Source organism: Chaetodon auriga, chromosome 9, assembly GCF_051107435.1.
Source record: "Chaetodon auriga isolate fChaAug3 chromosome 9, fChaAug3.hap1, whole genome shotgun sequence".
Taxonomy (NCBI): Eukaryota; Metazoa; Chordata; class Actinopteri; order Chaetodontiformes; family Chaetodontidae; genus Chaetodon; species Chaetodon auriga.
In genome coordinates this window covers 22,538,267-22,554,465 of record NC_135082.1, presented here as the reverse complement: position 1 = coordinate 22,554,465, position 16,199 = coordinate 22,538,267, and the positions used below count along the sequence as shown (strand labels likewise).

The 16,199-nt window shown below is 41.1% G+C and overlaps 1 protein-coding gene across 2 annotated transcripts in view; it reads left to right on the top strand.

Annotated features, from left to right (window-relative positions):
• lingo2 (leucine rich repeat and Ig domain containing 2) overlaps nt 1–16,199 on the top strand; it is a 197,951-nt gene that overhangs the window by 56,812 nt on the left and 124,940 nt on the right. For both annotated transcript variants that reach the window (XM_076739137.1, XM_076739136.1), the window contains exon 3: nt 10,068–10,166. The gene's annotated coding sequence lies outside the window, so the exon portion shown is untranslated. The remainder of the gene's footprint in view (nt 1–10,067; nt 10,167–16,199) is intronic.

Sequence of the window (16,199 nt, the reverse complement as noted above, 5' to 3'; positions counted from 1 at the left end):
TGTATAATTGTTCATGGGTCACACAGATGGGCAGAGTCGAAGCAGACATTTGCTAAGGCACTTAGATCAAGAATAACTCATCGCAGCACAGAGCACACTGTGGCACAGGCACACATGCAAAATGTCGAGCTGAATTTGTTGATTATTTGGGCAAAGCTGACTTTTTTTTTTTTTGGAGAAAGAAGCAGTTGTTTATATAAAACACTATCACACACTGTGCTAAGGGACAAATCGGGTTGTCACTTAGAGACAGATTTATTTGAGAAATAACATAATTCTAATTGTCCGGAAACCAGCATCCCATCAGTATCATCGTCACCCATGAAATTAAATTTTCACTAGACTAGCTCTGAGTTGATAGAAAATGCTTCAGGTACAAAAGAAGAAAAAAGGCTCTAGTTTGATTCCCTTTCACAGTGGTCAGTAGTATTGTTTTTTTTTTTTTTTATCTGCGATGTAATCTTCAGGTGATATTTAATGTACATTTAACATGCATTTAAGGTCTGTGTTTTTTCAACTTTCAGTTGCATGCTCCATAAAGGTAGTTGAGTCAGTGTGGACCTCATTGCCTTGCTGCCCTTGCTGCCCTCAACCTTAATGTAAAGATAACGGCGATGGACTGGATGAAACTAATGTACCTCTAACCTCTAATTGACCCCTTCGATGCAGACCGATAAGTAAAATAAATCCTGCCCTTTATTTCCTGGAGAAGCTCTAAACCGATTGCTTTGCGTCCGCTGCTTCAGACCATTGATGTGCCCTCACTTTTTGAACATTGATATACTCTGTATGTGATCTACATATCTAATACTGTGGATATTGAAAGGTGGTTTATCAATACTGAAGTCACTGAGTAATTAAATGTCTATTTTGATTGATTTCCTGATTGATTGATTGATAGCCTCACATAGATAAACCAAAACTTTCCAATAAATTATGGGCCTAATTAACACAATAATGTCTTGGAAAAAGCTGCCTCCTTTATACAAATGATTCCAGCCTTAGATTATAGTTTCTTAGGGTGTTCTTCTTCTGTGGATCTGTTTGTGTTTTCCGTGCAGTTTGAAGGTGTAAGGACTCCAGTGAGTTGTACATGTGTAGCTGACAGCAGCAGCAGCGATGCCTCCTTTCACTGTTGGCACTGTGAGGCGGCACCATTGTGAGTGACAAAATAATGCTACCCTCACCTCCTCCAACCTTTAATTTAATACAAAATCTCATATCAGTGGTGTTATCAGTGTTGATGAGATTATGGCATACCTCGCTCATCACTGTTTACCCAACATGTTACTGACACTGAATTCAGAGTTGATTCGTTAAAACCTGTGGGCTTTAATGTACATGGAAACAAATAGGAAACTTATTTGTGAAGTACCACAGGCATATACAGATTTTGTTCTACAGGATCACTTAGTCTGAAGAGGCGTTTGTGGTCTTATCATCCGGTCGCACAGATGCCATCATTAAAGAGACTGTATTATGCTCTTTCCAGGTTCATGCTTTCATTTGAAGTGTCTCAGTAGAAGAGGTTTACATACTTTCATGTTCAAAAAAAAAAAAAAACCCCATTACTTTTCTCATACTGTCTATTGCTGCAACGCTCTAGACCTCCGTAAGGCCCTCCTCCCAAATAGCCCAGTCTGCACTGCTGTCCCTTTGGCGTGGACTTTGGGCTTTGGACATCTCACATGCACAAAAAAAAAAGCGCTATATAACACACTAAAGGAAAGTGGAAATGCCAAAAAAACATAACAGAGCCTTTTTAATTGCTAGCTTCCAAATTGTTTCATCATCGTCAGAAAAAATTCATTATCATCTTTGGCTTGCTGTAGAGGCATGTCTAAACTTTGATACAGCTTTCTGCCATCTTGGCCATCACCACAGGCAGAAATTCAGAAATTCAGCAGAGCTGCACCTATGAAGTAATCCTACGGAGTGGAATATGTCAAATATTCACTTGCTTTTCAGCCCACCATGTTTGGAGACTCTTTGTTTCCCTTCGGCTTGCCTGATGTTTGACATTCTTCACCAGCAACTCCTTTACCTCAGCTGGAATTCATTTCTGGTGAGCTGGATAGCTCTCTAAACCCTCGCATCTTCCAGCAGTTAAACAACCACATGTGGACTGGCTCATGAAAATTGAGACATCGAGCACAATGCAGTGCTATATTTCCATAAGTCTTCTTTCTCTCAATCTGCTTCCATGAAATCCTTTTTGATCATGTGCAATCCCTCCTCAGTACCTGGCTGCTGACCATTTTCTGCACACAAATGTCCATTTGGCACGAAGAATGCAGCAGACATGATTCTGCTTAACATTTCCAAGCCGGACAAATTGGGCTAAGATACCAGCTGTTAAGCATGGGAAGGCTAATCAGTTTAGCAGAATGCTGAGGATTATGCAGTCAAAGAAAAGTTGTTCTAAACACAATATACTGCAGAGGACAACACATCTGCTGTTGGTTTTGTTATCTGAGATATTTCCTCTTGTTCACTCTGGAAGCTTGTCTTTGCCTTGTTATTTGCTTGCTGCTGTTTACCACAGGCCTGTTGTGAAGAAAGTGTCCAATTAACTGTGGATTTGGTGGCATGTGCTATCACATCAGGGTTCCCAGAGTCTCGCGTCATATGCGCTTGTGTGGCAGGGTGTGAGGGCTTCAGGCCAGCAGTTTTAAATCACTTCCCTCAGCTAAATGTACTGCATAAAGCATTGCATGTCTGCTTGTGATAAAAAGAAAGAGACACAGAGAGCATTTCAGAGAGACTGTCAGTAAGACAGAGTTTATGTGCTCCGTATAGACTAAGCCTAACATTACAAAATGGTAACTATAATAATAAATATAGCAGCAAGCAGTGATTCAGGTTTCAAGCCCGTCTGTGCTCAACAAAAGGAAGCAGCTCAGTGGGCAAAAATTAAAGCCATGAGCAGCAAAGAATGAGTGTCAGGCTTCACAAAGGTGAGTAAAGTCACTTCAGCTCGTCTAAGTCTGTTTAAAGAAGGAGCGTGATCAATCACACACTTATTCATCATCACAGAACCTTCAGCATTTCAATAATTGCGCACTCAAAGTTCCTTCATTTGTCCCCCCTTTGAATGAATGAAACTAGTTGTACATATTCAGGAGATGGCGTGCGATGTCCCCAATGAATTCAGGCAGGATTGCTCAAAGCCATCTTGAGTTATGAGCAAATGTGTGATAGGCTACACCCCCTGGCACCAATCAATGAGGTACTTCAGATTTTGGTCAATACTTGCCTCACAGCATGAACTCCTAAATTGGTGTAATTCTGTCTGCTGGGTTTTGATGTAGATATTTTGGGTATTTGTGGCCCTCCTTCTGGTCAGACTCAAAGTCCTTTGGTTAGCCTATGTCCAAACACGATTTTTTTTTGGGTGGGGGCGGGGGGGTTGTCAAAAAGTTCTATTCATATTACTGTTTTTCAAAAAATTCAAAATGGTGGAAAAATCCATCATGGCAGACTTTTACGGTTGAAGAGGCTTTTTTGCAGTGCACATTGAGCTGGACTTGTGTGTCCAATTTCAAGTCAGTCAGACTTACAGTGTGAGGTGTGGGCCTTTCCAAAGTTGGATTTTTGGGCCTTGATTGTAGCGCCAACATGTAGCTGATTAGGTTCGCATTTGCACATCATTTCCAGTTGTTGGATTCCAGTTATGTTTCATGTTTCTAGCTCATTCGACCTTGTGGCAATTTCAGACTACAACTACTACAACTACTACTACTACTACTACCAAAATACAGAATTGGATGGAATTAAAAAGCAGTTCTTGAAATCTCCGATTTTGACACTTCCATAACATTTGCACTGGGCATGAGAGGGTGGGGTAGGCTCCTTCTTTGGTCCTCTCTCTGCAAATTGTTCAAGACTGGCCTCATAAAACAAGGTCCCAAGGTTCAGACACTGTCGGAGTCTGACTCAGGCGCTGTGTGCTACAAGCAATGATGCAATAAACCTTTGTTTAGGGAAGTACTCACACAGCATTAGACTGTGGTGGTCACTGAGCTCTCAGCATGGGGCCAAAGGCACAAGTATTTTCCTGTTCCAGCCTATTTTAATCGTTTCCAAAGGGGACGTTTTTGATGCAGTCTGGCAGGTGGGTTTGCCTTCATCTTCTCTTCTCCGTCAGCTTATGTTTAAAGTGCTGACACTTTCATGACACTGTTTCCTTTTTTGTTTCATCTAAGGCGCATATAGATCTGCTTGCAAGGATATGCCTGTGACCCAAAAGTTTCCATGATTTCTTTGTGACATTTAGGTGACCTTTTGAACTAACAGTCTCGATGTTGCTATGCAGTCTGTTTTATTCACTTTTCCTTTGTGTGTAAAAATGTAAGAGAGCTGAATTTGCTTTTTGTCCATTCTGTTTTATTCTCTTTGAAGAGAGACAGATGAAAAGAGGTTGGGGGAGGTTGTTAGTACTTTTCATAAAGCTACTCCAGGCAATATGGTTTGGAGGCTGGTAGGGTGTCTACATGCAAATACTATGCTATAGTGTCTAATTGAGTGTCAGAATATGTGCTATACTGTCATCTCCAACAACCTCCATGTTCTCCTCTTTGAGATATTGCGATGAGCTATGATCCACAAAGACACAACGATGGCGTTTTCACCATAATAGGCACTTTAACAGTGCTGTATTTGAGACGCTGTGATGGAAGAGAAGCATTATATTAATCCGCAATACATTCTGTGATTTGAATTTGCCTCCATACTGCTTATTAACGCCGTCCACCAAATAATATTTTAAGGGAATGCTGCATTTGTTTGTAAAATAAAATGTGGGAATGATTGTGAATATGTGTATCTACAGTAAATAATACACATTTCCAAGAGATCTGCAAATCAGGATCACCCCTATGTTCACTCAGCATGCAGCCACTAAGTAATTTATGACCCGTGCTAATGTGTAACTTGAAATTGTTAGTTCAGTCAATGCAAGAACATACTTCGGGCACAATGTAGTGGCAGGACCAGAAGTTATTGTTGTTTATGCTCCTTGCTGTGCATGTAATTTTATTGAGCTTTGGATCATTGCGACTGGGCCCAAAAGCCTCCTTTGGCATGTTTGTGTCATCAATTGAATTGAATACACAAAGTTCGACTTGCCCTTCATGTCTTGCTCTATAATGAAATCGCTGCCTGGAGTGTGGGTTGAGTAACACTGTTCCAGATGATGACTCCAGCCCTGTCTTGAGTCTGGCTGAGTTGAGACCTTGAAACCCGCAGAATTGAAATGTGAAATAATTCATGATAGAGGATGTAAAAGCTGGTCATAAATCCAGCAGAGAAATTGTGATGTACTACAAAGGCTTACGGAAACAAGCCAGTGATTGAAAGGATTTTATTGCACATTTGAAACTGTGTAGCCTGCAGGGCTGAAGAAAAACAACAACAAAAAGCAGGTGAAAACTCCAGTCGCAGGGATATAATAATAATAATAATATTAGCTAAACTAATTTCAGTGATTGCCAGTGTTACCTGGTCAGCTTTGAAAAGCAGGACATTCACAGTTTGTGGTATTTACATAACAAGGCAAAAAGACAGTGAATAAGCAGTGAAGTGAGTTGAGCCTTGTTGACAGCGTGCCCTTTTGTTCCTGGTGAGGACAGTTGCTAGATTGAATTGATCTGACTTTAGAGCCTAACCATTTATCTTGGTCAGTCATATCTGATCTGTGGCTGTCAAGTGCAGACAGGCTCCTCTGAGAAATAAACCGCTTGGAGAGCTACTGAAGGACCTACTTTACCTCTACCATGGCGGCAGCATTTCCTTTACATGTCATGTGTGTTTGTTTCTCAGGAATGACCAAATCTTTCAATAATAACATGTTTTGAGCTGAAACAGTTGGTCAATTAATCTATTAATCAATTAGGTGTAAAATAATTATCAATTATTATGAATTATTATTAATTGTAGACTTTCGTATTTGATGGCAAACTGAATATTAGAAGGTTTCATACTGTATACTGTTTTTATGCTGTACGGATGATATTACACTGGGCTTTGTATTGAACATTTCTCACTCTTACTGACATATTCTCGACCAAACCATTGATCTAGAACGCAGGTAGGAAACCTTTTTCCTATCATGGGCCATCTCAATTATTCCAACATCCTTTAGGGGCCAAACTAAATTATTGAACACGTGTCACACCAACTCATGCGACGGCTGGAACTGCTTCTCTTTGATGAGGCGTCTTATGGTAGAGATGACGATGGTATTCGCAGCTGTTTTTTCAGGTTGTGGTCAGGTGGTCTTGAGCTTGAGTCTTCAGTCGTGTTTTGAAAAGACCTGCTCACAGCAGTCGGTCGTCCCGAAAAGAGATGCAAACATCAGTGCAGTCGAGCAGAGGGAGGGTGTTGTACTCTGAGCTTCATGTTGTAGGTTGTCAGGCACATCAGCTGGTTCCACATTAAATGACATAGCAAATATGTTAAATTCCTTTTGTTTACTTTTCATGTGCTGAAACAACCACCGCCAAATGCCTGAAGGAGTTTTCACACTCACCAGCATATTCCGATGTCATAGCAGACTTGAGCTTTTGCAGAGCAGGAAAATGCACAGTGCTACTCCCTTCCAGTTACACTTTTCACAGCTGTAATTTCGCATTTGAAAGGGGAGAGCGGAGGAGTCGGCTGGAGCCTGACGTTCAGCTATGAGAAGCACTTGGTAATGTCCACCATGGAGGCCAGATCACACAGACACCTGCTATCACTGAGTTTCCATGTCAGGTTTTCCCTCATCTCTATGAATTATTCCAGACAAACTGGTAGTTAAGAACAGTTTTAGTTGGTCTAGAGCTAGAAGCTCCGCAGCAGCAACAAGACTCTCTTTCACAAATTCTCCATCAGAATGAGGTTTTAGCTTCTTAGCTATTAGCTCGCTCACCACAAAACTTGCTGCACATCACCATCTCTGTCAGAATGCAGTCTTATGCAAGCTGCTTGTCGGGCATCCAAACTCTGCCAAAGAGTGTTAACTTTGTCCAAGCACATTTATTCTTGCAGCTAATCCAGGTCAGCATATTTGTAGCTGTAATAACACTCAAGGGTTTTTTCATCACTACAATCACGTCCATCTACTCAGGCACACTGGCATCTACTTTTATTTTCTTGATAGTCTCCATGTTGCATGTCATCGCTAACATGTAACCACTACATGTGTGTTGCGTCCACCCCTGACCGTGACCCAGACAGGCATATAGCTGGAAGGATGTGTTGGTCTGTTATTATGTGTTGTGCTCTTTTATCGCAGAAAAAAAATTATGAATGGCCTTGTGTGCTGAATCAAGCAGTCATAGAGGCTGCGTATGGCCTGGAAACCAGATGTTCCCTGTCCCTGATTTAGAACATAATTGTCAGATTTAAAAAAGATAATGAAAAGAATTGTTAGTTGTTGGTTGTAAAGATGTTATTATAAAATAGCACCAATTTTATGATCATGTGTGATTTTGGTTCTTATTATAATAATAAAAAAAAAACTAGTTAGCCAAAATAATTTCAATAAAGTTTCATTGCAGTGATAACAGTAGTAACATTTAGTAGATGATGGGATTGAAAAAGCCTTAGTTTACAGTCAGTTTAGCACAAACATCGTAACGTTGTAGGTTACAAGATCGAAAAGGGGAAAAGTAAATAAGAGAATGCTCCATTACTTTCCTTCAGCTCCAGCAGAATGCTGTTGGTCCTGCAGCCATATTTTCCTTAGAGGTTTTCACTTTAGTTCACTTCTCTCCAAGGACCCCACTGGTAAAAAAGCAAAAAATGATTCTATTGGCACAGTTGCAGCTCAGCACTGTCACTCCAATTTAGAAGGCTGTGAGCTGATCCTTTTGACCGTGTCTTCCGCTACCTGGGCCATTTCTAAGCCACAGATGATCATCCTCAAGGGACCCTCATTAAGTCTTTGCTCCAATTAAGCCACACTCATTTTGCCGCAGCACAATTGCTCTGTACCGCAGCGCACAAATCCTCCAACAGTGGATTAGGCTGATCAGTGGGTGGGATGAAAATAGCAGCATTGGTAAGTCGGTGGAAGAGGTAGGCATTTCTCAGGTGTCAGCAGCCACTGCTCACACGTCTGGTGGTGTGCATCAAACAATTTGAGTTCAAGGAAGCCATATCAGATGTGGAATTATGCTAAATTTATAGCTACAGTAGATATGGCCTATCTAAGTGGCTCAAATGTGGCTTAGTGAGTGGAAGCATGAGCAAGCTAGTACTGCTGAACTTTGATATAGTGAGTAAATTCCTGCAGGCATTAAGAGTTTGGGGGCCTAAATTTTTCTTATCCTTCACAGTTTTATAATCTGTTATGAATCCAGCTGCAGTAGCATGAGAGTGGCTGGATAAGTTGTCTTCAAGTCTTTTTGTCTCAAGATAGAAATATTGAGTTGTAGTCATGACATTAATATAAACTATTATCATCAAGTAGGTAAGAGTCGGTTGTAATGTTTATGGGTAATATAAAAGATGGTAAATTCACATTTTGCCTTTTTTTATTAAACTCTACTGTATATGTTTCCTGACACCACTTCCCACCTGAAAGCGATGCAAATGAGTGAACGTCAAATTGTTTCAGTTTTTCACAAGCAGCACAAAAATGAAATTCATCCCCTCCTCATGCCGCAACATCACTCATGGTATATCTGGACAATTTTTCACGGTCCATCTGCTTGAGTTTAAAAAGGAAAAAATGAGTAGTGAACAAAAGAATATACATAGGTTTTATTATGAGGGTGATGTTCAACAGAACTAATCCTGAGTATGGGGGCACTTCAAAGTCCAGTCACATCAACACTTTGCCCCCACTACACCCAGCACTACAAGTTTCTGCTTCGTCATGTATTTTGAGTTGCCTAAAACTGCTGAACTCTACCAGTGAAAGGAATCGATTTTATTGGTAAGCCTTCAAACTCCAGTCAGCACATCATTTTGAACATCGATGGTGCTGGTATAACTTCTGACAGACCACGTTGTCAGTAACAGCACCCTGACAAGGTGATGACCAGCGAATCTGACTGCCAAATTTTAGCTGACAGCTGACTTACGCTGACTGAAATAACTTCCAGCCATCATTTGATTTGTCAGAATTCTTCACTAACCCGTCATAGTGCTACTTTTAAATTGGCACAGTCATTCCTATCCATATCATTACCTTCATTGTGTTCAGCATGTTTTTACTATCAATTGCCATGGATTTTGCTTGGTCACTAAACAGCTTTTAGAGCTTTTCCTTGACTTGTTTATACACACTGTGGCTTGAATGTAGTTTTGGCATTGTAAGAGATCAGCCCAGTTTCACAGATCATGAGTGTAGCCTGTTTGGAAGACATACTGAGTGACAAGAACAAGTAAACCAGTGTTTCATGGGGCAGATGCTTGGCAATCAGTTACCTGTTTAATTCTGGCTGCTTTATGGTCGACTGAACGTGCTGCTCTCTCTCAATCAATGAACAACGCTGTCAACCCAGGCAAGCACAGCAAGCATGGGCGAATGCAGAGACATCAAGCAGCACTGGTGATTCATCAAGGGCAAGTAGCTAATGTTGCTCAATAAGTAGCTACATTTGTCACTATGCTCGTCTGGGGAAAAAAGTGTCTAAAAAGGTCTTAAAAGTCGGTTGGTTTTTAAGTGTGCTCCATTGAGTTGCCTTTAAACCGCTCATGTGCATTTCAACAGTGAGTCAGTAACGGACATTCACTGTCCAAGTACACCACAGAGTTAAATGGCATGAGCCCCGCAAATGCTACTCTCTTGTCTTTCCCACCTCAAATGTTGGTGTAATGAGCCATCCAGTGGCAGCTGTTTAAGCAGAAAAATGATTGTTGACCAGGCAAGGAGAAAGATGCTGTGCATATGTCATACGGGTATTTTCTTGCCTACTAAGCGGGTGTGGTTTAGCTAATGTTCTTACTTGGACTGACATTTTTTTCAAGGATGTTTATCCTGGATCGCTGGGCATTTGTGGTGGCTGAGTTGGTTTGAGTCGTGAGCTCACTCCCCCATGTCTGCTCTGATTTGTGTTTCTTTTGTTTTCTTTCAGACCCTGGAGTAAGTGACCTGTGAATAGAGTCACAGTGGGGATAGGACTTCTTCGCTTCGACAACAGTGTATGGACATCTGACATTGGGAAGCCCAGCAGGTATGTCAAAATACATTCATATCTTCTGGTAATTGTGGACGTTTTTGCCCTTTTTATTTGAGTTTTGAGTAAATCAGGTTTGGATTAAAAGGTCAGTCTTGAACAATAAAAATCCACACCAACCACGGCATGCTGATTCCAGCACACACACAAGCATTATCTATATAGAACTTATCCAAACATAATTGCAAGGTGATTTACAAGATAAAAACTAATGCTTATATGGTAGCATTTCCCACCATAATATAAAAAAAAAACCATACAACACAGGAGTGAGGGAGCATCAGCTGCAGGAGGCGGAGGGTCAGGAGACACAGGGGAGACTGACCAATGCTCAGTTGCTCGGACATCAACGTGTAGCTGGTAGTAAAAGCTAACCATCCATGAGAAGCTACTGTCTCTCTGCTGGAATGACAGGGAGTCTGATGGACCTTTGACAGCAAACTTATGATCCATTGAGAGAGTCTGTGTGGGTACCTGTGTTGCAGCTGGGTTAGCGGCTGTACTATGAGAGGCTCTCTGGTGTGTTAGTACATAGCTGCTACAAGCTCAATTTGAACAGCTTTTTGGGAGTTTTTTTTACACAAAGTCAGCATTTTTTATTTGAAAAATCATCTGTGTTAACATCATATGCCGACAAAGATCTATGTGTATGCGGAAGAAAAATAATAGTGTGTTGCTCCTCTTTAACACCTTTAGTTTTGTTTGGCCCAGCAGCAGCATCTCAAAGCAAAATTAAGCCCTGTTCTCACAACTGTCACCTTTCTCACCCAACTGGAGTTTGCATGCTTGATGTCACTGTGCCATCTGCTTCAGTATTTAAGGTCCCCTGATAGTGACAGCCCAATTACCACTAGTTTACAGTATATCACAGATAATTAACATGTTTGTTATCCTCAACTTGAGCCTAGATTAGATTTTCGGCATTGCACGGCCTGAAATTTATCACATCGCATGTGTGGTGTTCGGTTAAACTGAGATTCTAGTAACTAAGCAATTAGAGTGGTGAGCAGTGTAGGGTATTAGATGATACAGGTCAGATTTGTCCTCCATGTCCTCATTTTTGGAAAAAGCACTGCAGCAAGTGGGAAGGAAGAAAGAAATTCATGGGGCTACTTACTGGGATTTTTCTATTTTTGGAAATTATAACCATAGATAGGCCTTCTTGTCGGACATCTCTCTCAAATCACCATATCAGAGCGTGAAAAGCTAATGCTGGGCAGCCACATTAAATGAATTTTGACCCATGATATTTTGCCAATGTAGGCATCTTCTGCAGTTATGGAGGTTTGACATGATAGACAACAGTTATGGCTGGGTATCGTTTGGAAAGGTTTTGAAACTGGCTCTGATACTTTTGTCGACACCAATAAATAAAATCATAATGAATATAAATATAAATATAAGCGGGTGGAAATGGATGGATGGATGGATGAATATAAATAATAATGTTTGTCGGCCCTCCAAAATCAGCTTCGCCTCAGCTCCAGGTCATCCATCCCTGTGGTGATGAGGAGAGGATGGACAATGTAGTCAAAGGACTTACTGACCAGCAGATGCAGGTTAGCTGCACTGGCTAGCTAACAAGCAGCACAGAGTTCACTTAGTTATCTCATAAGCAAAAGTAAGTAAAAAACAAACAGTGAGCACTTCTTTCGGTGTAACATAATGCTTTCTCTGCGTGCATCTATGAAGAGCGACATTAGACAGCCAACCAGCATTAGTAGATCTTGGTACAAGCGTGCTGCAAGTTTATTGGCTCTGTGACACTGATGAGATTTACTCAAGAATTGAAATTTGGTATCAAATGAGAGGGTAGTCTTTTATAATTGATAGTGTTGATGCAGTACCCAACCCCAAACACAGTAGAAGTCATTAGAGGATGGTACTATGTCAGATGATTGCTTTAACATGATTTAGGCAGTTCTATATTGAATCAAATTATTTTGTCAAGTACCTTTTGCCAAACAAGTTGGAATTTGGAAGCAGATTTGTCGCTCTTGGCACAGATACAGCGAAAGACAAGAGATCAAAACAGGAAATGAGAAGCTCGTCCAAAATGGTGTCACCTGCTTCATGAGCAGGCCTGTCCTGTTTCAACGCAGGTCTTACCTTCATAGTTCTTTTGTCTTAGGAGGAAATAGGACAAAAGGAAAAAAATAGTTTACGTGACTCACCAGCCTCAACGTCGCTTCCCACCGCTTTGAGGCATCAAAGTGACATTTTCCTCCCAAAGGGCAGAGATGACACAGAATGAATTGGAGGGTGTCGGGCACATCTCGCCAACATGCTTAAATCCCCAGCCTGAGATGCAAAATGCTGCATGTTCAAACCTAATGGGTCTGGTTAAGTTTTCAACTATTTGCCTTTCATGTCACTTTTTCAATAAAAACGCCCAGGCAAGATGTTGCAAGAAAGACTGGGACCGGTTGGAAATTAATGTGATCACGTTGGGGAAGGGACTGTGCTGAACGATGTGTGGAAAGAAAATGTGTCCCTCTGAACTCCCTCGCTGCCGTGAGGCATAACACAATTAGACTTTAGATTGTTTTTTCCTCTCCCTCTGCCCATCTGATTTCTGCTCTTGCCAGGCTATTCTCTTTCATCTGCTTTATTCCTCTGTATTGTCATAATGTAGCAGACCCTGAGTGCTCTCACAGATCACTGGTACAGCTTATCAGTGAAGTGGTGCCGCTTCAAATTGGGTCCCTTAATTTAGTCTCTCTACATTCATTCTCAGGATTACACTTTCAGGGGAAAAGGCTGTCGTGGTGGAGAGGGTAGATAAACATACTTTAGGTAGAACAGTCTAGAGTAGTACATGAAAATCTCATGTAGAGTTTAGAAACTGAGGGAAGAAAGAAATGTGTGTTTGCAGCTCTGAATGCTGAAGCGGGCCTTTTCTTTTGGAAATGACTGCCCTGATCAATCTTCAGCAGTGCTGGGGAGATTGGTGCAGGGTGGGTTGACATTAGGTGAAAAGTTAAGAAAAATTTCAACCCATCCCACAAATATGTTACAACTCTGTTAAAGCTCGATTTATATGCTGCAGTATCTGTGGCTCAGTAAAAAAAAAAAGGAAAAAAAAAGCATGCAGTGCAGTTTTGCTGTAATCTTAACCAGCTTAACCTATAACATTTAAATGATCAGATTTACATACATTAAAGAAATGGTAATCACCCATTTTTGTACCGATTGTTCTCGAGACCATGCATGCTAACACAGAACATACTGACGTACAGAGTACAACAAGAAGAGCCTACGATACCTCACATGTGTTTCAGAGGAGCAGTGCAGGATGCACCATAGAGACAGACGTATACTGAGTGTTCACAGTGTTTTCACTATGAGCACTGAAGTAGAATGGCATCCAGTATGGACGCAGCTGTGACGGGAGTCTAGCAGAGTCCTTAACCAGTGTGCCTGGTAATTTTACTGAATTTAATGGGTGTGTTTTCCTACTGTCTGGCTCCTACATTAGGGTATGCTGCATTTTCTGACTTAGTCGATGCTGATGTTTCACGAGCCGGTCTCAACGTAACCAGAGCAGCTGTCTCCAAATTTACATTTCAGATTGTTTTTAGGCACTACTCTTGGATGTGAGAGTTGAAACAATATTCATCTGTGGCTGCACTTTACTGGAACGAATGTAAAGGCATGATTAAGCCATTAAGGCCACATCTGCCAGCCTAATTCCTTTTTAATTTGCAGAGAACTCTGCTGTATATTGCTACAGTGGATGTGACATTTTGATTAAGCAAGGGCTGTAAAACTGATTACCACGAAGTTGCAGAGGGCTACTGCTCACATCACTGTGGAGAATAGTAACCAGAGGTCTGCAGTGGCTACCACGGCCAAACCAGCACACCCCAGAAATCACACTGACCTCCTGACTCACATTAGAGCAACCTGTGGCACACACTGAACACAGAGAAAGGTAGAGGCAACCACAATTTATTTGCCTCAAATATAGTGCTTTCATACCAGTAAAACCAGTGGGATTTTATGGAATGCTTGGACTCCACAGCTGAGCTTATTACATCAGTGTATTTAAATCTATTTTAAAGACTTTTTTCCATGGTAAATCCCTCTTGAGAGTTTCCTTTTTTAATACTGCCTTTGGCATAAACACTGGAACTGGAAATAGAACTCTCAGATTAATTTGACACACAGAATGCCAACTTGAAACACTGAAGCGCAGACAGAAAGCATGGAAAATGCCGGTAAATACTGTACAGTATATATGTTCAACTAAATGATTTCTGGTTTGCATAGATAATTCCCAATTTATTGCAGCAGTCAAGCATAATCTAGATGTACAGGGGTGAAAGATATGGGACTGATGAGAGAAGAGTTTATTCCACAACCCCGATTCCCAAAAAGTTGGGACACCGTTTCTGAGCCCAAGCAGTGATATCCTTCATCCAATCATGTGTTCACAAAGCGGTGAACCTCACTCCATCCTCGCTTGTGAACGACTGAGCCTTTCCAGGATGCCCCTTTCATACCCAATCATGATACTCTCACCTGTTACCAATCAACCTGTTTACCTGTGGAATGTTCCAAACAGGTGTTTTTGGAGCGTTCCACATCTTTCCCAGTCTTTAATTGCTCCTGTCTCAAATTATTTGAAACATTTTGCTGCATCAAATTCAGAATAAGCAGATATTTACAAAAATCAATGAGGCTGATGAGGTCAAACATTAAATATATTGTCTTTGTACTGTTTTCAGTTGTGTACATGTCAGAAGGGATTAACATATTACTTGAATTGAATGAATGAATTGTTACATAACTCACTTGCTTAAGTTATATAAAGCTGAAAGTCCTGCATAATTACGGGCACGGCTGCTTTGAGTGACAGCTAGCCGCTAGGTTTCAGCAACGAGGCTTCATTCAACCAGCTTAGCTCCACCCACGCTCCACCACTTTGCCCATTTTTGGATTAGCTGGGAGTTTGGCGGAGTCAGGCACTGCCATTATGGCGTTACTGAGCGTCAGAGTGGCTCATCCCAGTTTTATACAGCCTATGGTTTTACAGTCTTAACTTTTTTAGAATGAGCGTCAGAGGATGAATTGGACTCATCATCTGCACAGTTAATTTCCCATCAAGAGATATTAGGAGAGATCAACCTCTTGGTATTTGTAAAATGACTGCAGACATCAGAACATCAGCATGTGCATCTTGTGTGTTTCATGACCTTAAGCCTACTTGATATTGAGCTCTTTAAGCAGTAAAACATGAACAGGCAAAGAGAGTGAATAAGTTGGGTGCTGGATGGGAAAAATGAATGATTTCCGCTCTCCTTTCAGAATCTGGTGTCAGCAGTGAGCTTGTTCTGTAATATAAGGAGAAAAAGTGTGACTGTGCTCAGCCGCTTTCCAGCACACAGTGTACAAAATTAGGCACCCTGACTGTGTGATTTTGAAGGGCAACATTGCTGCAACACATTTAATATATAAATCCTTATCCTTATGTAATGTTTACAGTCAGGGAGTGTATCTGGAGACAGAACTTTAGCTTCAGAAGTCTAAGATCTTAAGGAGAATCGAGCATATCTGCAGCTTTGTATTTACTTGTTGAAATTAAGTGAAGGTGATTTTCCCGACGGCAGGGTTTATGAATATATTTTCAGAGCCGAGGAAGTGCTTCGGTTAACAGTGTACTCTGAGCTTTCATGCTCAGCAGCACCTCAGCACATGACTTGACATTATAATGATACATTGTTATAATGTCATTGTAATGATACACATTTTTTTTCCTGTGACATTCAGCAGAATCTCATGAATTGGTTTGCTGAAATTTCTGTGTGCTGGAATGACGGAACTATCAGACACAATTCAGTCAGCAAAAGCGGCGAGCATTGGTAGCATGCAATTATAATCGACTGGGGGATTTTAGCATTTTTCAAAGCATTCTGCGCACATCCTTGTCAAAGCACAGTTTGACTGGTATAGTGAGTGGGATGTGGCAGACAAACAAAACAGGGTGAGGACTGTCTGAACGCGGTGATGTCTGCAGAGATGTCTGTT